This window comes from Zea mays, chromosome 8 (genome assembly GCF_902167145.1).
Source record: "Zea mays cultivar B73 chromosome 8, Zm-B73-REFERENCE-NAM-5.0, whole genome shotgun sequence".
NCBI classification, from domain to species: Eukaryota; Viridiplantae; Streptophyta; class Magnoliopsida; order Poales; family Poaceae; genus Zea; species Zea mays.
In genome coordinates this window covers 45,398,320-45,410,915 of record NC_050103.1, presented here as the reverse complement: position 1 = coordinate 45,410,915, position 12,596 = coordinate 45,398,320, and the positions used below count along the sequence as shown (strand labels likewise).

Sequence of the window (12,596 nt, the reverse complement as noted above, 5' to 3'; positions counted from 1 at the left end):
GTTTCAAGCAACTCCTACACTTAAGTGCACATTACAAGCCTACAATCATTAAGGGTAGTAAAGTAGCATATATAAACGGTTATGCATAAACTGGGACTTGCCTTCAATAGTGGGGGCTACGGGGAGATCCTCGATGACAGTCTTAGGAGCTTGCTCCTGGTCTTCCTCGTGGACAGCTCTTTGCTCGGGGATGAGCACGTACTCTCCGTCAGCGAGATTGCAATCTAATGAATGCAATGAGTAAGATACATGCATGATATGATATGCAGTTTAGCAATTAAACTTTGATGGTGAATGATCCACTTAAATAAGGTAGAGCTTAATCTTGCTACTGAAGATTCTTGTGGTACACTTAGCAAATTAGGGTCAAGCTTGGTTAAGCTAATTGGTAAGTTTATTTTGGTGTTCTACTGATTTCCCTTTAATGTCTTTGTGAGAGTTTATTAAGATTTCTAGCTAAATCATTAGAGTAAGATTTATTATTCCCTCTCTTCCTTCTTATTTCTTTTATGCTTTTAAGGTGGGTTTGAACTACAAGCTAGCTCAATAAATTTCCAAAAATTCTGCAACAATTACAGTGGCTTTTTACTGGTGTATAAGTCTCTGTCTCTAAATTTGGGGTTAAAAAGTGAGTGGTCTTCTCTGTATAAAATTATCAAATATTAGGGCAGAGGGGGGTGTTTTGAACTACAACCTCCTTTTTACAGTGAGTTATTCTCTAAGACTTATTTTTGTTGACATCTAGCTGTTATAACATGACTTTGTACAAATGTTCAGCCACTAATACTTATTATTTAGTTTATTATGATTTTCCAAAGTTCCTAGCCAAAGGGGTGCTTTCTACTACCACTATATTTGAAAAATATCAAACAACAGATTTATAATTTTTCCTATCTTCTTTTTTGTGCAAGAGCAATCATTCTGAAGTTTGGTAACTTTTTGCTTAAGGGAAACGTGGTTGGAAATTCTTGAACTAAATGGCCTTTTTCATGAAGTATTGGCAATGGGTATTACTTGTAGCTTTTAACAGGGTTTTGCATTTTGTCCCTGGTGGTCTACTTCATTACTAATCTGGTAAAAATTTATTTGCTCACTGTTGCACACTTTTTGGCTTGCTTATGATTTATTTGAAATATGGCTCAATATCAAGTTCTATTTGTTTACCCTACTTAAAATGATGGATTGGGGTGTTTATCATTTTTGTAGTGGGGTTCTAGTGGTTACAAGTCCACTGGATTTTTATTAGCAATTTTGGAATTGTTTTCATAATTCTAATAATTGTTTTTCTGATTTTATTAATGCTTAATAAAACATTTCACCTAGAATCTGCTCTGGACTAGGGGTCCCTTTATTTTTCCTAGGTTCTCTATTACCTTAGAAGACTAGGAAAAATAATTACATTCACTGTTTATTATTTTCTAATACATTTATGATTTTCTTAAGTTTTGGACAAATATGGCTTTTAAAAGATAACTCTGCTCAAATCTTCAATACTGGGGTGTTTAGTATTTTTAAACAGTGTCTAAATGAGGTTTGAACATCTACAAATTTTCTTAAGTTCAGCACAGAAGCAGAACTAATTTTTCTTATTTTAATAAGGTTTTGTAAGTTTTTGTAATTAATTTCAAACTCTAAAATTTAAAACAGAAAGCATGGAGTTTAGTATTTTTAATTGATAGTCCATAATATTTTAAATCTAACAAAATTGGTTTGGCTAAATTTGGTTGAATATAACTCAAGATATAAATTTTCTAAGTTCTCTGCTGAATATAAAAAGATTAATTAGAATTGGTTAAAGGAAAAGCAGTTTTGCGCTGGGGTCCCTGGCGAAACATTTTAAATGAATTACAGACAGGTCCTCGGTGCACTATTCACTTGAGTCTACGGCTCTGCAGAAAACCCCCTAGGGTTTTGCAAAATCGAACCCGCGGTCCTTCCCTAAGGGAACAGTGGCCGTGGAGGAAGAAAGGGGCGGAGGGGCTTACCGGCGGCGAGACTACTCCGGTGAGGTGGTCGAGGATGTAGGGGAGGCCCCGAGGGTCACGGCGAAGTGCGGGTCGCCATCAGGGATGGTCGGAGTCGGCCGGTCCACGTGCGCAGGCGGAGATGCTCGTCGGCGGCGAGGAATCCGGCCTGCTCACGGCGCGATTGTCCAAGTGAACCGGTCAGAGAGCTTCGCTAGAGGTCAAGAAGGACAATGGTGCAAGGAATTGGAGAATGGCTCACCGGATTTCTCTGCCCACACGTGGCGGCAGGCGACCGAAGTCCGGCGAGGGTGAATCCGCCTCTCCGGTGAGGCAATGCCTCGACTCAAGCTTGGAGGACCTTCACGGCTTCACGGGGAAGCGGTCCAGGGGCTGGGGCGAGGCCAGGGGTCAACAGAAGGGGCTGGCCACGACGGCCGAGCTCGGGTGGAGATGGCGGGCGGTGGTGCTTGCTTTCCACGGCGAGCTCCGATGATCTCTGGCTCGGGCGGGGCTCTGGGTGTGCGAGTGCCAACGGCTAAGGCCTCTAGAGGCACTTATAGGCGAGGGTGAGGTGCAAACGCGCGGGGCAAGGCGACCACGCGCGGGGCGCGCGTTGCCGCAGCCAGTCCGCGCTCGGCCGGCCTTACACGGCGTCGAGCACGTGGCTCTTTGCTTCTGCCCGAGTTCAAATGCCCATAGGTTGGAGATCTTCGCGTATTTGGGCATGATCACTGCACAAAATTTGCTCTCCCGACAGAGCTTTGTCGTTTATGTGTGGAAGTTGAGCGGTTTGGGGCTGTGTACAGAGAGTTGTCACGTCGCTAAGGTGGCAGTATCACAAGGTTGAGTCCCGAGGTAAATCCATGTCAAGATCGTGTCAAACGGTGGAGAGAGGTTTCCAAACTTTGCCACAGTGTGTTCTAGGGAATTTGGTGCCACTTTGCTATTTGGACTTGTTTGATTCAAGTTTTGAAAAACAGAGAATGCGGTTGATCTTTGGAAAGGGGCTGAAATTCAGATTTCTGGATTTCTGGATTTTTCCCAATTGCATTAGTTCAGGGGCTGATTTAGGGATTTTGAAAAATTCAAATGGCAAAACTTTCTTACTACACTTTTTTGGTTAATTAGTGAACTAAAACTTTGTTATTTGGTTTTTACCAAAATTTGTATTTTTCTCCCAAGTCTTTTCCCAAATGCCCTTTATGTGCTTAAATGGTCCTCTTAAGATTAATTAGGGTTTGAGAGTTCTTCTTACCTTGAGGTTCATGACATGATTAAGGAGAGTTTCTTAAGATGAAAAAGACTCACTTTAAACCTTTGTTATTAATTTTTGATGTTCATCCCTTCATTTGGTTTACATGTGATAATGGTTTGGGTTAGCTTAAGGAAGAAACCCTAGGTGACACTGGGGTGTCACAACCTTCCCCCCTTAAAGGAATCTCGTCCCGAGATTTGGGTCAGAGTCCTCCCGGGGTGAAGCGAAGGGTGAGACTTACTTGAAGTGGAAGCTTTATTTTATTAGGGCAATTGCTCTTCGAATGTCATTCTCTTTGCAACTTCAGAAGGAAGTCCTTTTATTTCTTGTCTTATAATTAACTCTCTTTATATTAAGATCATTTTTCTGAAATTTAGATTCGAAGGGCAGGAGGAGGGGTTGGGCATGATTACGTACCAATTTCCTTAGGTAGGCAATCGGGGAAGTTGGAACGCTGGAATTCCTCAGTCTCCCAAGTAGCCTCTTCCTCTGAGTGATTACTCCACTGGACCTTATACATCTTGATCGATTTAGCCCGAGTTGATCTTTCTTTGCAATCCAGAACCTTGGAAGGGTACTCTTGGTACGATAGATCTGGCTCTATCTCCAATTCTGGTTCTGCTATGATCTCAGTCGGCAATCGAACACACTTCTTCAGTTGAGATATATGGAACACATTGTGGACGACAGACATTTTTGGAGGTAACTTCAATTTGTATGCCACGGGCCCACATGCTTCTATGATCCCATAAGGTCCAATGTAACGAGGGGCTAACTTGCCTTTGATCCCAAAGCTTTGCACTCCTTTGGTGGGTGATACCTTCAAATATACGAAATCTCCCACTTCAAACTGGAGAGGTTTCCTTCTCTTATCATGGTAACACTTCTGCCTGGCCTGAGCAGCTTCTAGATTTTTCATGATTAGTTTGACCTTCCTTTTGGCATCAGTCACTAAGTCAGGTCCAAAAACTTCTCTTTCTCCAGGCTGAGACCAATTGAGGGGTGTTCTACACCTTCTTCCATAGAGAGCTTCGAAGGGTGCCATCCTTAGGCTGGATTGATAACTGTTGTTATAAGCAAACTCTGCCAAGGAGAGGTGCTTATCCCATTTCTTGCCACAATCGATCACACAAGCTCTTAGCATATCTTCAAGAATTTGATTTACCCTCTCGGTCTGACCATCAGTCTGTGGGTGGTAAGCTGAACTTCTGATTAGCTTGGTTCCCAAAGACTCTTGCAGTTGTTCCCAAAATCTGGCAACAAATGGGGCTCCTCGGTCAGATACAATGGTCCGGGGCAATCCGTGCAAACACACGATTCGATCGATGTACAACTCTGCATACTTTTGAGCCTTGTCAGTGGTGTGCACTGGGAGAAAATGTGCCACTTTCGTCAGTCAGTCCACAATAACCCAAATCGAATCATGATGATGGGAGGTGTTGGGCAGACCCACAATGAAATCCATGCTGATGTCATCCCATTTCCATGAAGGTATAGATAGGGGTTGCAAAGCTCCAGCTGATTTCAAGTGGCTTGCCTTTACCCTCTGACATGTGTCACATTCTGATACATATTGGGCTATCTCCCTCTTTATTCTGGTCCACCAATACAAGGGCTTCAGATCATGGTACATTTTGGTGCTCCCTGGATGCATGGAGAATTTGGAGAGATGGGCCTCATCCAAGATTTTCTTGAGATCCTTATTTTTAGGAACTACCAATCTGCTTTCAAACCACAATATGCCCTTTCCATCTTGGCGGAAACATTTATACTTCTCGGTCTTCTGATGGAGGTTCTCCTTAATAATTCGCACTCCCTTGTCACTGAGCTAGGCCATGATGATCTGGTCTTGCAAAGCTGGCTCAACGGAAATGTGAGACAAAGCACCAGAAGGAATCACTTCAATCTTCATTTTGCTGAACTCATCACACAAGGTGTTAATGCGAGAATCCATCATAACACAGTTGCATTGCAATTTCCGACTCAAGGCATCTGCTACCACATTGGCTTTTCCTGGGTGATAATGTACCTCCAGGTCATAATCCTTGATCAGCTCTAGCCATCTTCTCTGTCTCATGTTGAGATCAGCCTGAGTAAAGATATACTTAAGGCTCTTATGAACAGTGAAGATGTTGCAGTGGGTTCCCATCAAGTAGTGTCTCCATATTTTCAATGCATGAACCACGGCTGCCAACTCCAGGTCATGAGTGGGATAATTCTGCTCATGAGGCCTGAGTGCTCTCGATGCATAAGCAATGACTCAGTTGTCTTGCATCAAGACACAACCTAGTCCAGTGCCAAAGGTGTGGCAGAACCTCCCAAGTTATTGGGCCCACATGCACCTGTCCTTGTCTCAAAGACCTCAGACAGCTATGCATGTGCACCAGATAACTTAACAGGATCCGTCCGAGTGTCCCAAGGACCCCGAATAAACCACTTACAACCAGGATCGCAAGATTAAGTAAACACAAATCACACACCAACATTTTGCAGCAGAAAATCTTATTACCAAATTTTACAAGTTACAACAAGTTTACATTGTATTTATCGGAGTGATTACAAAAGTGGTTCAAAGGAATAACTTTGAGATATTATAAATTATTTGTAAGTTTGAAATATATGCTAGCTCATGTGACCATCCTCAATAAGAAGTATAGAAGAATTACTTAGACTTATAAGAAGGTCGAGCCCACCGGCACTTAACACCATCAACAGCAGCACAAAACTATAACCTGAAAAACAACAGGGAATAAAACCCTGAGTATGGAATTACTCAGCAAGACTTACCCGACTAAAGAAAAGACTCTCAAGGGTATGCTGGCTAGAGGGATTCAAGGTATGGCTTATCAAGAATCAAAGACTCTGTTTTGCAGAAGAGCTTACTAGTAGTAAATCCTTATGCCAAAATTTTACTTCACAAGTTTAGTATTTTTTCCTGAATCTAGATTTGCCTAATCTAGAGCATCCACTTGTCCTGGTCTAGCTTTCTTTTAGCCAATTCATATTTCACTTGTCAACTACGATGAGTGGTCGGAGGGTAGAGTCTCCATGACCGAGGAGCAACGACGATTCGAACCGATTATACCCAGCTGGGGATCCCTAACCACACGACATATGTAGCACTTAATCCTTGCATATGTCAACCGTTCCCATAGATCCTCCACAACGTGAACCGGTCCGCGCTACCCGGGAGCACAGTACTCCTCCATCCAGCCTCTAGCCAGGAGGGTACACGCTACTCCCACCATCTCCCACGCCCAGTGCGCGGTTGTCTTTTCACGTATGGAATAGCCAGGTTCAGGCTTACCGGAGCATGTGGCTAGTTGCAAGGTTTCCACCACAACAGGCCTACATCGAACGGTCCTTAATCGACACAGACGGGCGACCACGTCAGCTCAGCGTCTGGTCTAGATGTATTCAAACCATTTTCCCATTTTTGGTACCCGACAGGGGTACTCTTTTCCAAATGATGAACCCACTCCGGTCGAAGTGGAATCATCACCATAAGTTTGCTTTGATTTTTGAAACGAAAGGCCCATAACCAATGTTCCACAATCATTCTTTTTGAAAACAAATGATTTTTCAGTTTCTAAGCAGGGCTAAGCATTATCAGTTCTTTTTATAAAACCAGGATTAAGGAGTTTCCAAGGAATGGTAATGCATCAATTGTTTATCACACAACTCCTATCACCTAATGCATCAGATAAGGTGAAAAAGCATTTAAAACACAAGGAAGGGGCAAATGCACCGGGGCTTGCCTGGGTAACACTAAGTTAGTGTTTGTTAGACGATGTCCACTTGATGACCATCCTTTGTCTTGGCATTCATCACATTATCCATATTCAGGTTCGTCCGACTGACGACGTCGTCTTGCGGAGATGTCCAATCTCTGCATTATCCTGGGTCGACTTGGGGTCGTCTTCCACATTACGCGATCAACGATCGTACCTAATTGAAATGCACGATGCACATGAATGCATATTAACAGAAATAGCACAAATCTAAATAGTGTTATACGATAGCGCATTAAACACCTAGTGGCGAGGCGTTGTACAATTTTATACTAAAACACTAGTTATCGATGTACGACTGAGCGCAATAAGTACGCTTCTCTAGATTAACCGAATCTAACGCAAACATCATGAAATAACAAACAATACATATTTAATATAATTAGCCTAAACACAACTTATCAGCTAATTAATTAGAACACTAAACCTATCCTACTCATCACCTACACATCTCATATGTATATATTTATATAAACCAATACACTATATACGATGAAGCATTTTAATAAACAATTAATACAACCACAACGCACGGTTACTACCGTCCAGAGAACTGACGCAACTAATATAACTAACTAATCCAAGCCTTGAACTAATAATAAAAACTAGCGAACCAGTGTACTATTACTACTCGATACAAAATTCGTGAGAACGGTGATGATTTCAGTTCATACTATCCATCAAACATTAAGCACGCGATGAACAACGTCCTTCCCGTCATCGCCCAACAGCTAGAATTTCACTTCTATCATCGACTCCCTAATATCACACATCCTAACGACATAATAACGAATCTAGCCAGAATTACCAAGTGCACACCTCGCATTACTAGTATTTCTAACTTAATCGTATACGTATATGAAGTGTCTTATTTTACAACCATAAAACCGATAATAAAAATAGTGAATCGACTCACCACATCACAACTCGATTTGGTAGTTGTCTGACGACGGCCTTCAGCTGAAGTCCTCGATCGCACATCTGACGAGCGTGACCGACGAGCTAAGGCTGAGGCGAAGCTTGACGACGAGATCGAATAGGGGATGGTGAGCAAGAGGCAGCGACCAAAGACCGAAGCACATAGCACGGTGGACATACTTAGCCACGGCGAGGCCGACCGACGAGGGAGAACAAGAAACACGACGGTGAGTCGATGAGCTGAAGATTGGGAGCGACAGCCGGTGAGGAGGAAGGTTGGGCGACCAAGCGTCGTCTCCCGCGGCGAGCACCGATGAGCAGCAGGGCATGGCCATGGATGGAGGAGCTGGAGCGCCGGCAGAGGGCAGAGATGGAGCAGGGAACTCGGCCAGGAAAGGGACTCGGAACCGGGCGCGGCGGCTGGACGCAGGGCGAGCCATGGAGATGGGCGCCGAGCTCCATGGATGCAGGGAGGAGGGAGGAGCTCGCAGGCTGGCTGGGGATTGAGGAGGATAAATCCACGCGCGCCATAGAAGGGCTTCGACAGGGACAGGGCGCTGCTGGGAAATGGAGGGAGAGAAACAAGGGGGCAACTAGGCTCTTGGCCGACCGGAGTTGGAGGAGGAAGCCGTGGCCTGAACGCCGGCGAGCTAGGCGTGGCCATGGCTAGGGAAGAGGAACAGCAGGCGATTTGGAGCGCGGCGTGCTTGAAGATGGAGCAGAGGAAGCAGTGCAGAGAAGGAACACGGGGCGTAGGGAAAAAGAAACGTGCGTGGAGGAGCTACACGACGACGATGACGACGACCGACGGCAGCCGCGACTAGATAAAGCTCCCGCGCGCGTAAGGGATAAGGAAGAAGGAGACTTAGAGCGGTGGGATTTTTCAGGCTGAAGGAAGTGGCAGAGATAAGCCTCACGGTAAAGGAAAGAAAATTAGGGAGAGAGAGGACGACGCCAGATTTTTCTTTTGGGATTTCCTTTTCTCCTTTTCTCCATTTTTTTATACCGAAAATCATAGATATTTAAGATCCCAACCTTTCTTAGCGACGTATACGGGTAGATAGTAATCGTGACATGATTTTAATTTGGCGAATACCTTAGACTCAAATGAATTTGTACCTGTTATTTATATCCAAAGTTTTAGATCGGGCGAGACGTCGTCAGAACAAATCCGAACGGTGTGAACAACCGTATTTCAGACGGTGTTCAATTTGATTTGAGATCAAATTATTTCATCCGCAGTCGACACCCGATTCCACGTAAACAAATAATTTATGTAGAGAATCGAATCTCAATTATAAATTCTCAGACGCGATTTTCTCGGTTGATGAGTGGAGACAGAATTATTTGCGCCGAAAACCTTAGTCGACGAATTCTATTTAATTGGACCGAGATAAATCGTCCGAGTGGGTCGAGCTTCCAAATTTCGTATTCGCGTGAGCGGTGAATTTTAAATAATCACCGGACGCACCAATTTTCAGAACAAATATGTCCCGAACAGCACGAAAATTTAGGACGAGTCCGGATAGATAAAAATAAAAACGACGTCGCACTCACGACAGATGAAACAGATGCGATATTAAAATCGCGATAGACGAAAATAATTAGAGTTTAGCATCTGTTTTATCCACTGATATTACGTGCTTAAATCCGTATTCGTTGTCGAGCGGAATATAAACACATAGGGTGTTACAGCCCTCCCCCCTTAAAAGAATCTTGTCCCGAGATTCGGAGCGAAAGACTTCTAAGGGTACAGAAGCATATACCCATGTCCATATCAGCGGTAATCGTGAGACAGTTCTAAACAAGGGCGACTGTCTCAGGATGTCGTTTTTCTAGTGGACATAACATGCATCGCCTTAGGCTATTTTAGAAATGTCCACCAATAGAGATGATGTCTGCCAGAAGAACACATAAGGTTCCATGTGCACAGTTTACTTTTTCTAATGACACTGTACTATCTGAGTCTGTTGAGCGAGCGGTGAATACGTGATTTTACCCAAACAGAACCAGATGCACCATCTTGGGTAAAACACACCGAAGGAGGTTTACCAACAAGTGGTCACGGTAAGCTCGTAGCACACGAGACGAGTGTGGATGTCGAATACTGTCGTGGATAACATATGGTTAACCCGAGAATTCAAGTCCACGAAAGATGGTATAGATTCGAGAAAATCACCCACGGAGGGATCTATAGATGCGGACTTTGCAACTAGTCCATTTTATCGAGCACTAAGCATGACTCGACCCAATCATTCATGCTGGAAAAGCACATGTGCGGCGATCGAGGCACGACTAGAGAGATGATTAGGTGGTTACTAGTCGACTTAATCTCGATTCTTAAAAGTACTTCCTTAAGAAGATTTGAACCAAAGTGAGTTCAGGCAAATCGATAAAACGATCTCTAAACTCAACCTTCGTTCATTGAGCAGTTACAAGTTAGTAAAACCAACTTATTGAACTACTTTTGACATTGAGCAAGTCCTCTCAGTACCATCAGTAAGCCAAGGGTTGAGAGTTCACTCAAGTTAATAGGAGATTTTGCACTTGGGTAGGAATCCATTTGGTCAGTTTGTTCATCCGTTTCTTCAAGCAAGATGAACTATTCACTTGGTTAGGGAATACATGGATTAATGAAAGAGCGAATGAACAAACTCCTGTATCTCAGCAGCAGGGAAAATCAATCTCCATTTTGAGAGCTAATTAGCTATTTTTCAACACTAAAAAGCTCCAAGGCTTCACCTTTACACAAAGGATGCAAAGGGAATGTGTATGTGTGAAGTCACTATCAAAGTCAAGGAAAGAAACCACACATGAAAGTGGTATGCCTTTTTGATCCAACAGATATGATAGATGTTGCTTGATCACTTCGCAAACAACATAAATTATTTCAAGGAAGTAGGGTACAAAAGATAACATATCAGTGTAGTTCCATAATGGATCATGACTAGAGACCTTGATACCAGCATCTAACGAGTAGCACAGTCTTGTGTGCGCATTCACAGGAGGCTCTCAGTTTTGCTGCGGCACCATAAGTCATTAACCATGACACCATCACCGAACTGGCACCAATAATGAGTCCCACGTAGCGAAGACAGATTGCGCCAAGATAACACATTGACATAGTCTCATAATGGATTACAACTACGAACAGTGATACCAGCGTGTGCCGAGCAGCACGACCATGTGTGCGCACACATAAAAGGCCCTTGGTTTCGTCACGGCACCACCGGTTTTAGTCATAACACCATTACCAGACAAAACTAATAAGAAATCTCGCACAACACAAATGGATTGAGCAAGGTGATAATATACAAAGAAACACTCCACCTGTAAGAAGGGTTACAAGTAGAGAGTCAAATAGATCATGGCCCGATGAAACAAGCAAGGTATGGCCATAAACTAAATTGGTTGATGAAGGGAGTATGATGGGAGACTGTTAATTCAGCCCCAAGCATATTTCTATGCTCATCATAGAGATTACAACTTTACAAGGTCAAGGATTAGTATCTGATTAGATACGGAGGGAAAACAATCATCAACTTAAGTTGGTATGCCTTTGATAGATATGGGGAAACCAAAGGCATCAAATTCAAGAAAATACTCAGACAGGTCTTTTCTGGGTTAGGTTGATAAAGCAACATGGCGATCCTTAAGAACAGGCGAACTGAATAAGGTACATCAGCTTGCACCAACTGAATAAGGATATGGTTTAGGATGGAGACATGACTCGAGATTCTTGTTTCAAGTCCGGGTACACTTTAGGTCCAACAAAGAAATTATCTAGGCATTTATTTTTATGTGTTTGGTCATGGAGTGATAACGGAAAACTTGAATTTTGGGTCATGGCTCACTAAATAAGAACATAGCCTAGTTTTGAGTTTAGGCAAACAAGTCACCAACCTTCTATCGACACATCAAGCACAAGAGCAAACACCATATAAGACCTTAATAGGTTACCTAAAGAATGGAGGACAACTATTTCACTGAAGTCCATACTATAGCATTACACCACATTATCCACAATCACGGTTTACTGGAATAAAGATAAGAAAAGCATTTTGGATGTATAGGTGACAAACAAGATGCAACAATCAGGATGCATGCTCGTCTTATACGTCCTCACGAGTTTGCCAACTTACTGTGGCAATAACGTTCCATATCGGTGGCATACTTACGACTCTCACGGTATTTTGCTAGTCGTCAGCTACACATACATTTTCGAGGTTAGTGTACCTGCAGAAAAATCCATCACAACCCAATTTCCCAATGATGCAATTCACATATGACAGTTTTATCACAGTGTATACTCCATATATTGCTATATGGAGGCCAGCTCATCATTAAGCGCCGAGCCACGCATAGGCGCCGTTGCCACACTTTAACCATAGGGCAACTCATTATGGTAACTCACCTTCTTACCTGAGCGTAGGTGCGTCGTTACAAGTACATTACACTTCTCAGTATTCCCATGTCTGTATACCCATACACATCCATGGGGTACTGAATTCCAAAAAAATTAAATACTCCACATCGCAGCCTTCATATATACATATGTGGAACATGTATATAATCAAGCGCCACAATTAAGCACTTCCCTAGACCGACGGTTGTTCGGTCATGCTCTCACATCTCACCTTACCTGAGCGTCGATCCATTCAGAAC

General features: G+C 43.2%; 1 pseudogene; it reads right to left on the bottom strand.

Annotated features, from left to right (window-relative positions):
- Positions 1-342: 342 nt before the first annotated feature.
- LOC109941758 (uncharacterized) lies at positions 343-12,103 on the bottom strand (annotated as a pseudogene).
- Positions 12,104-12,596: the final 493 nt, after the last annotated feature.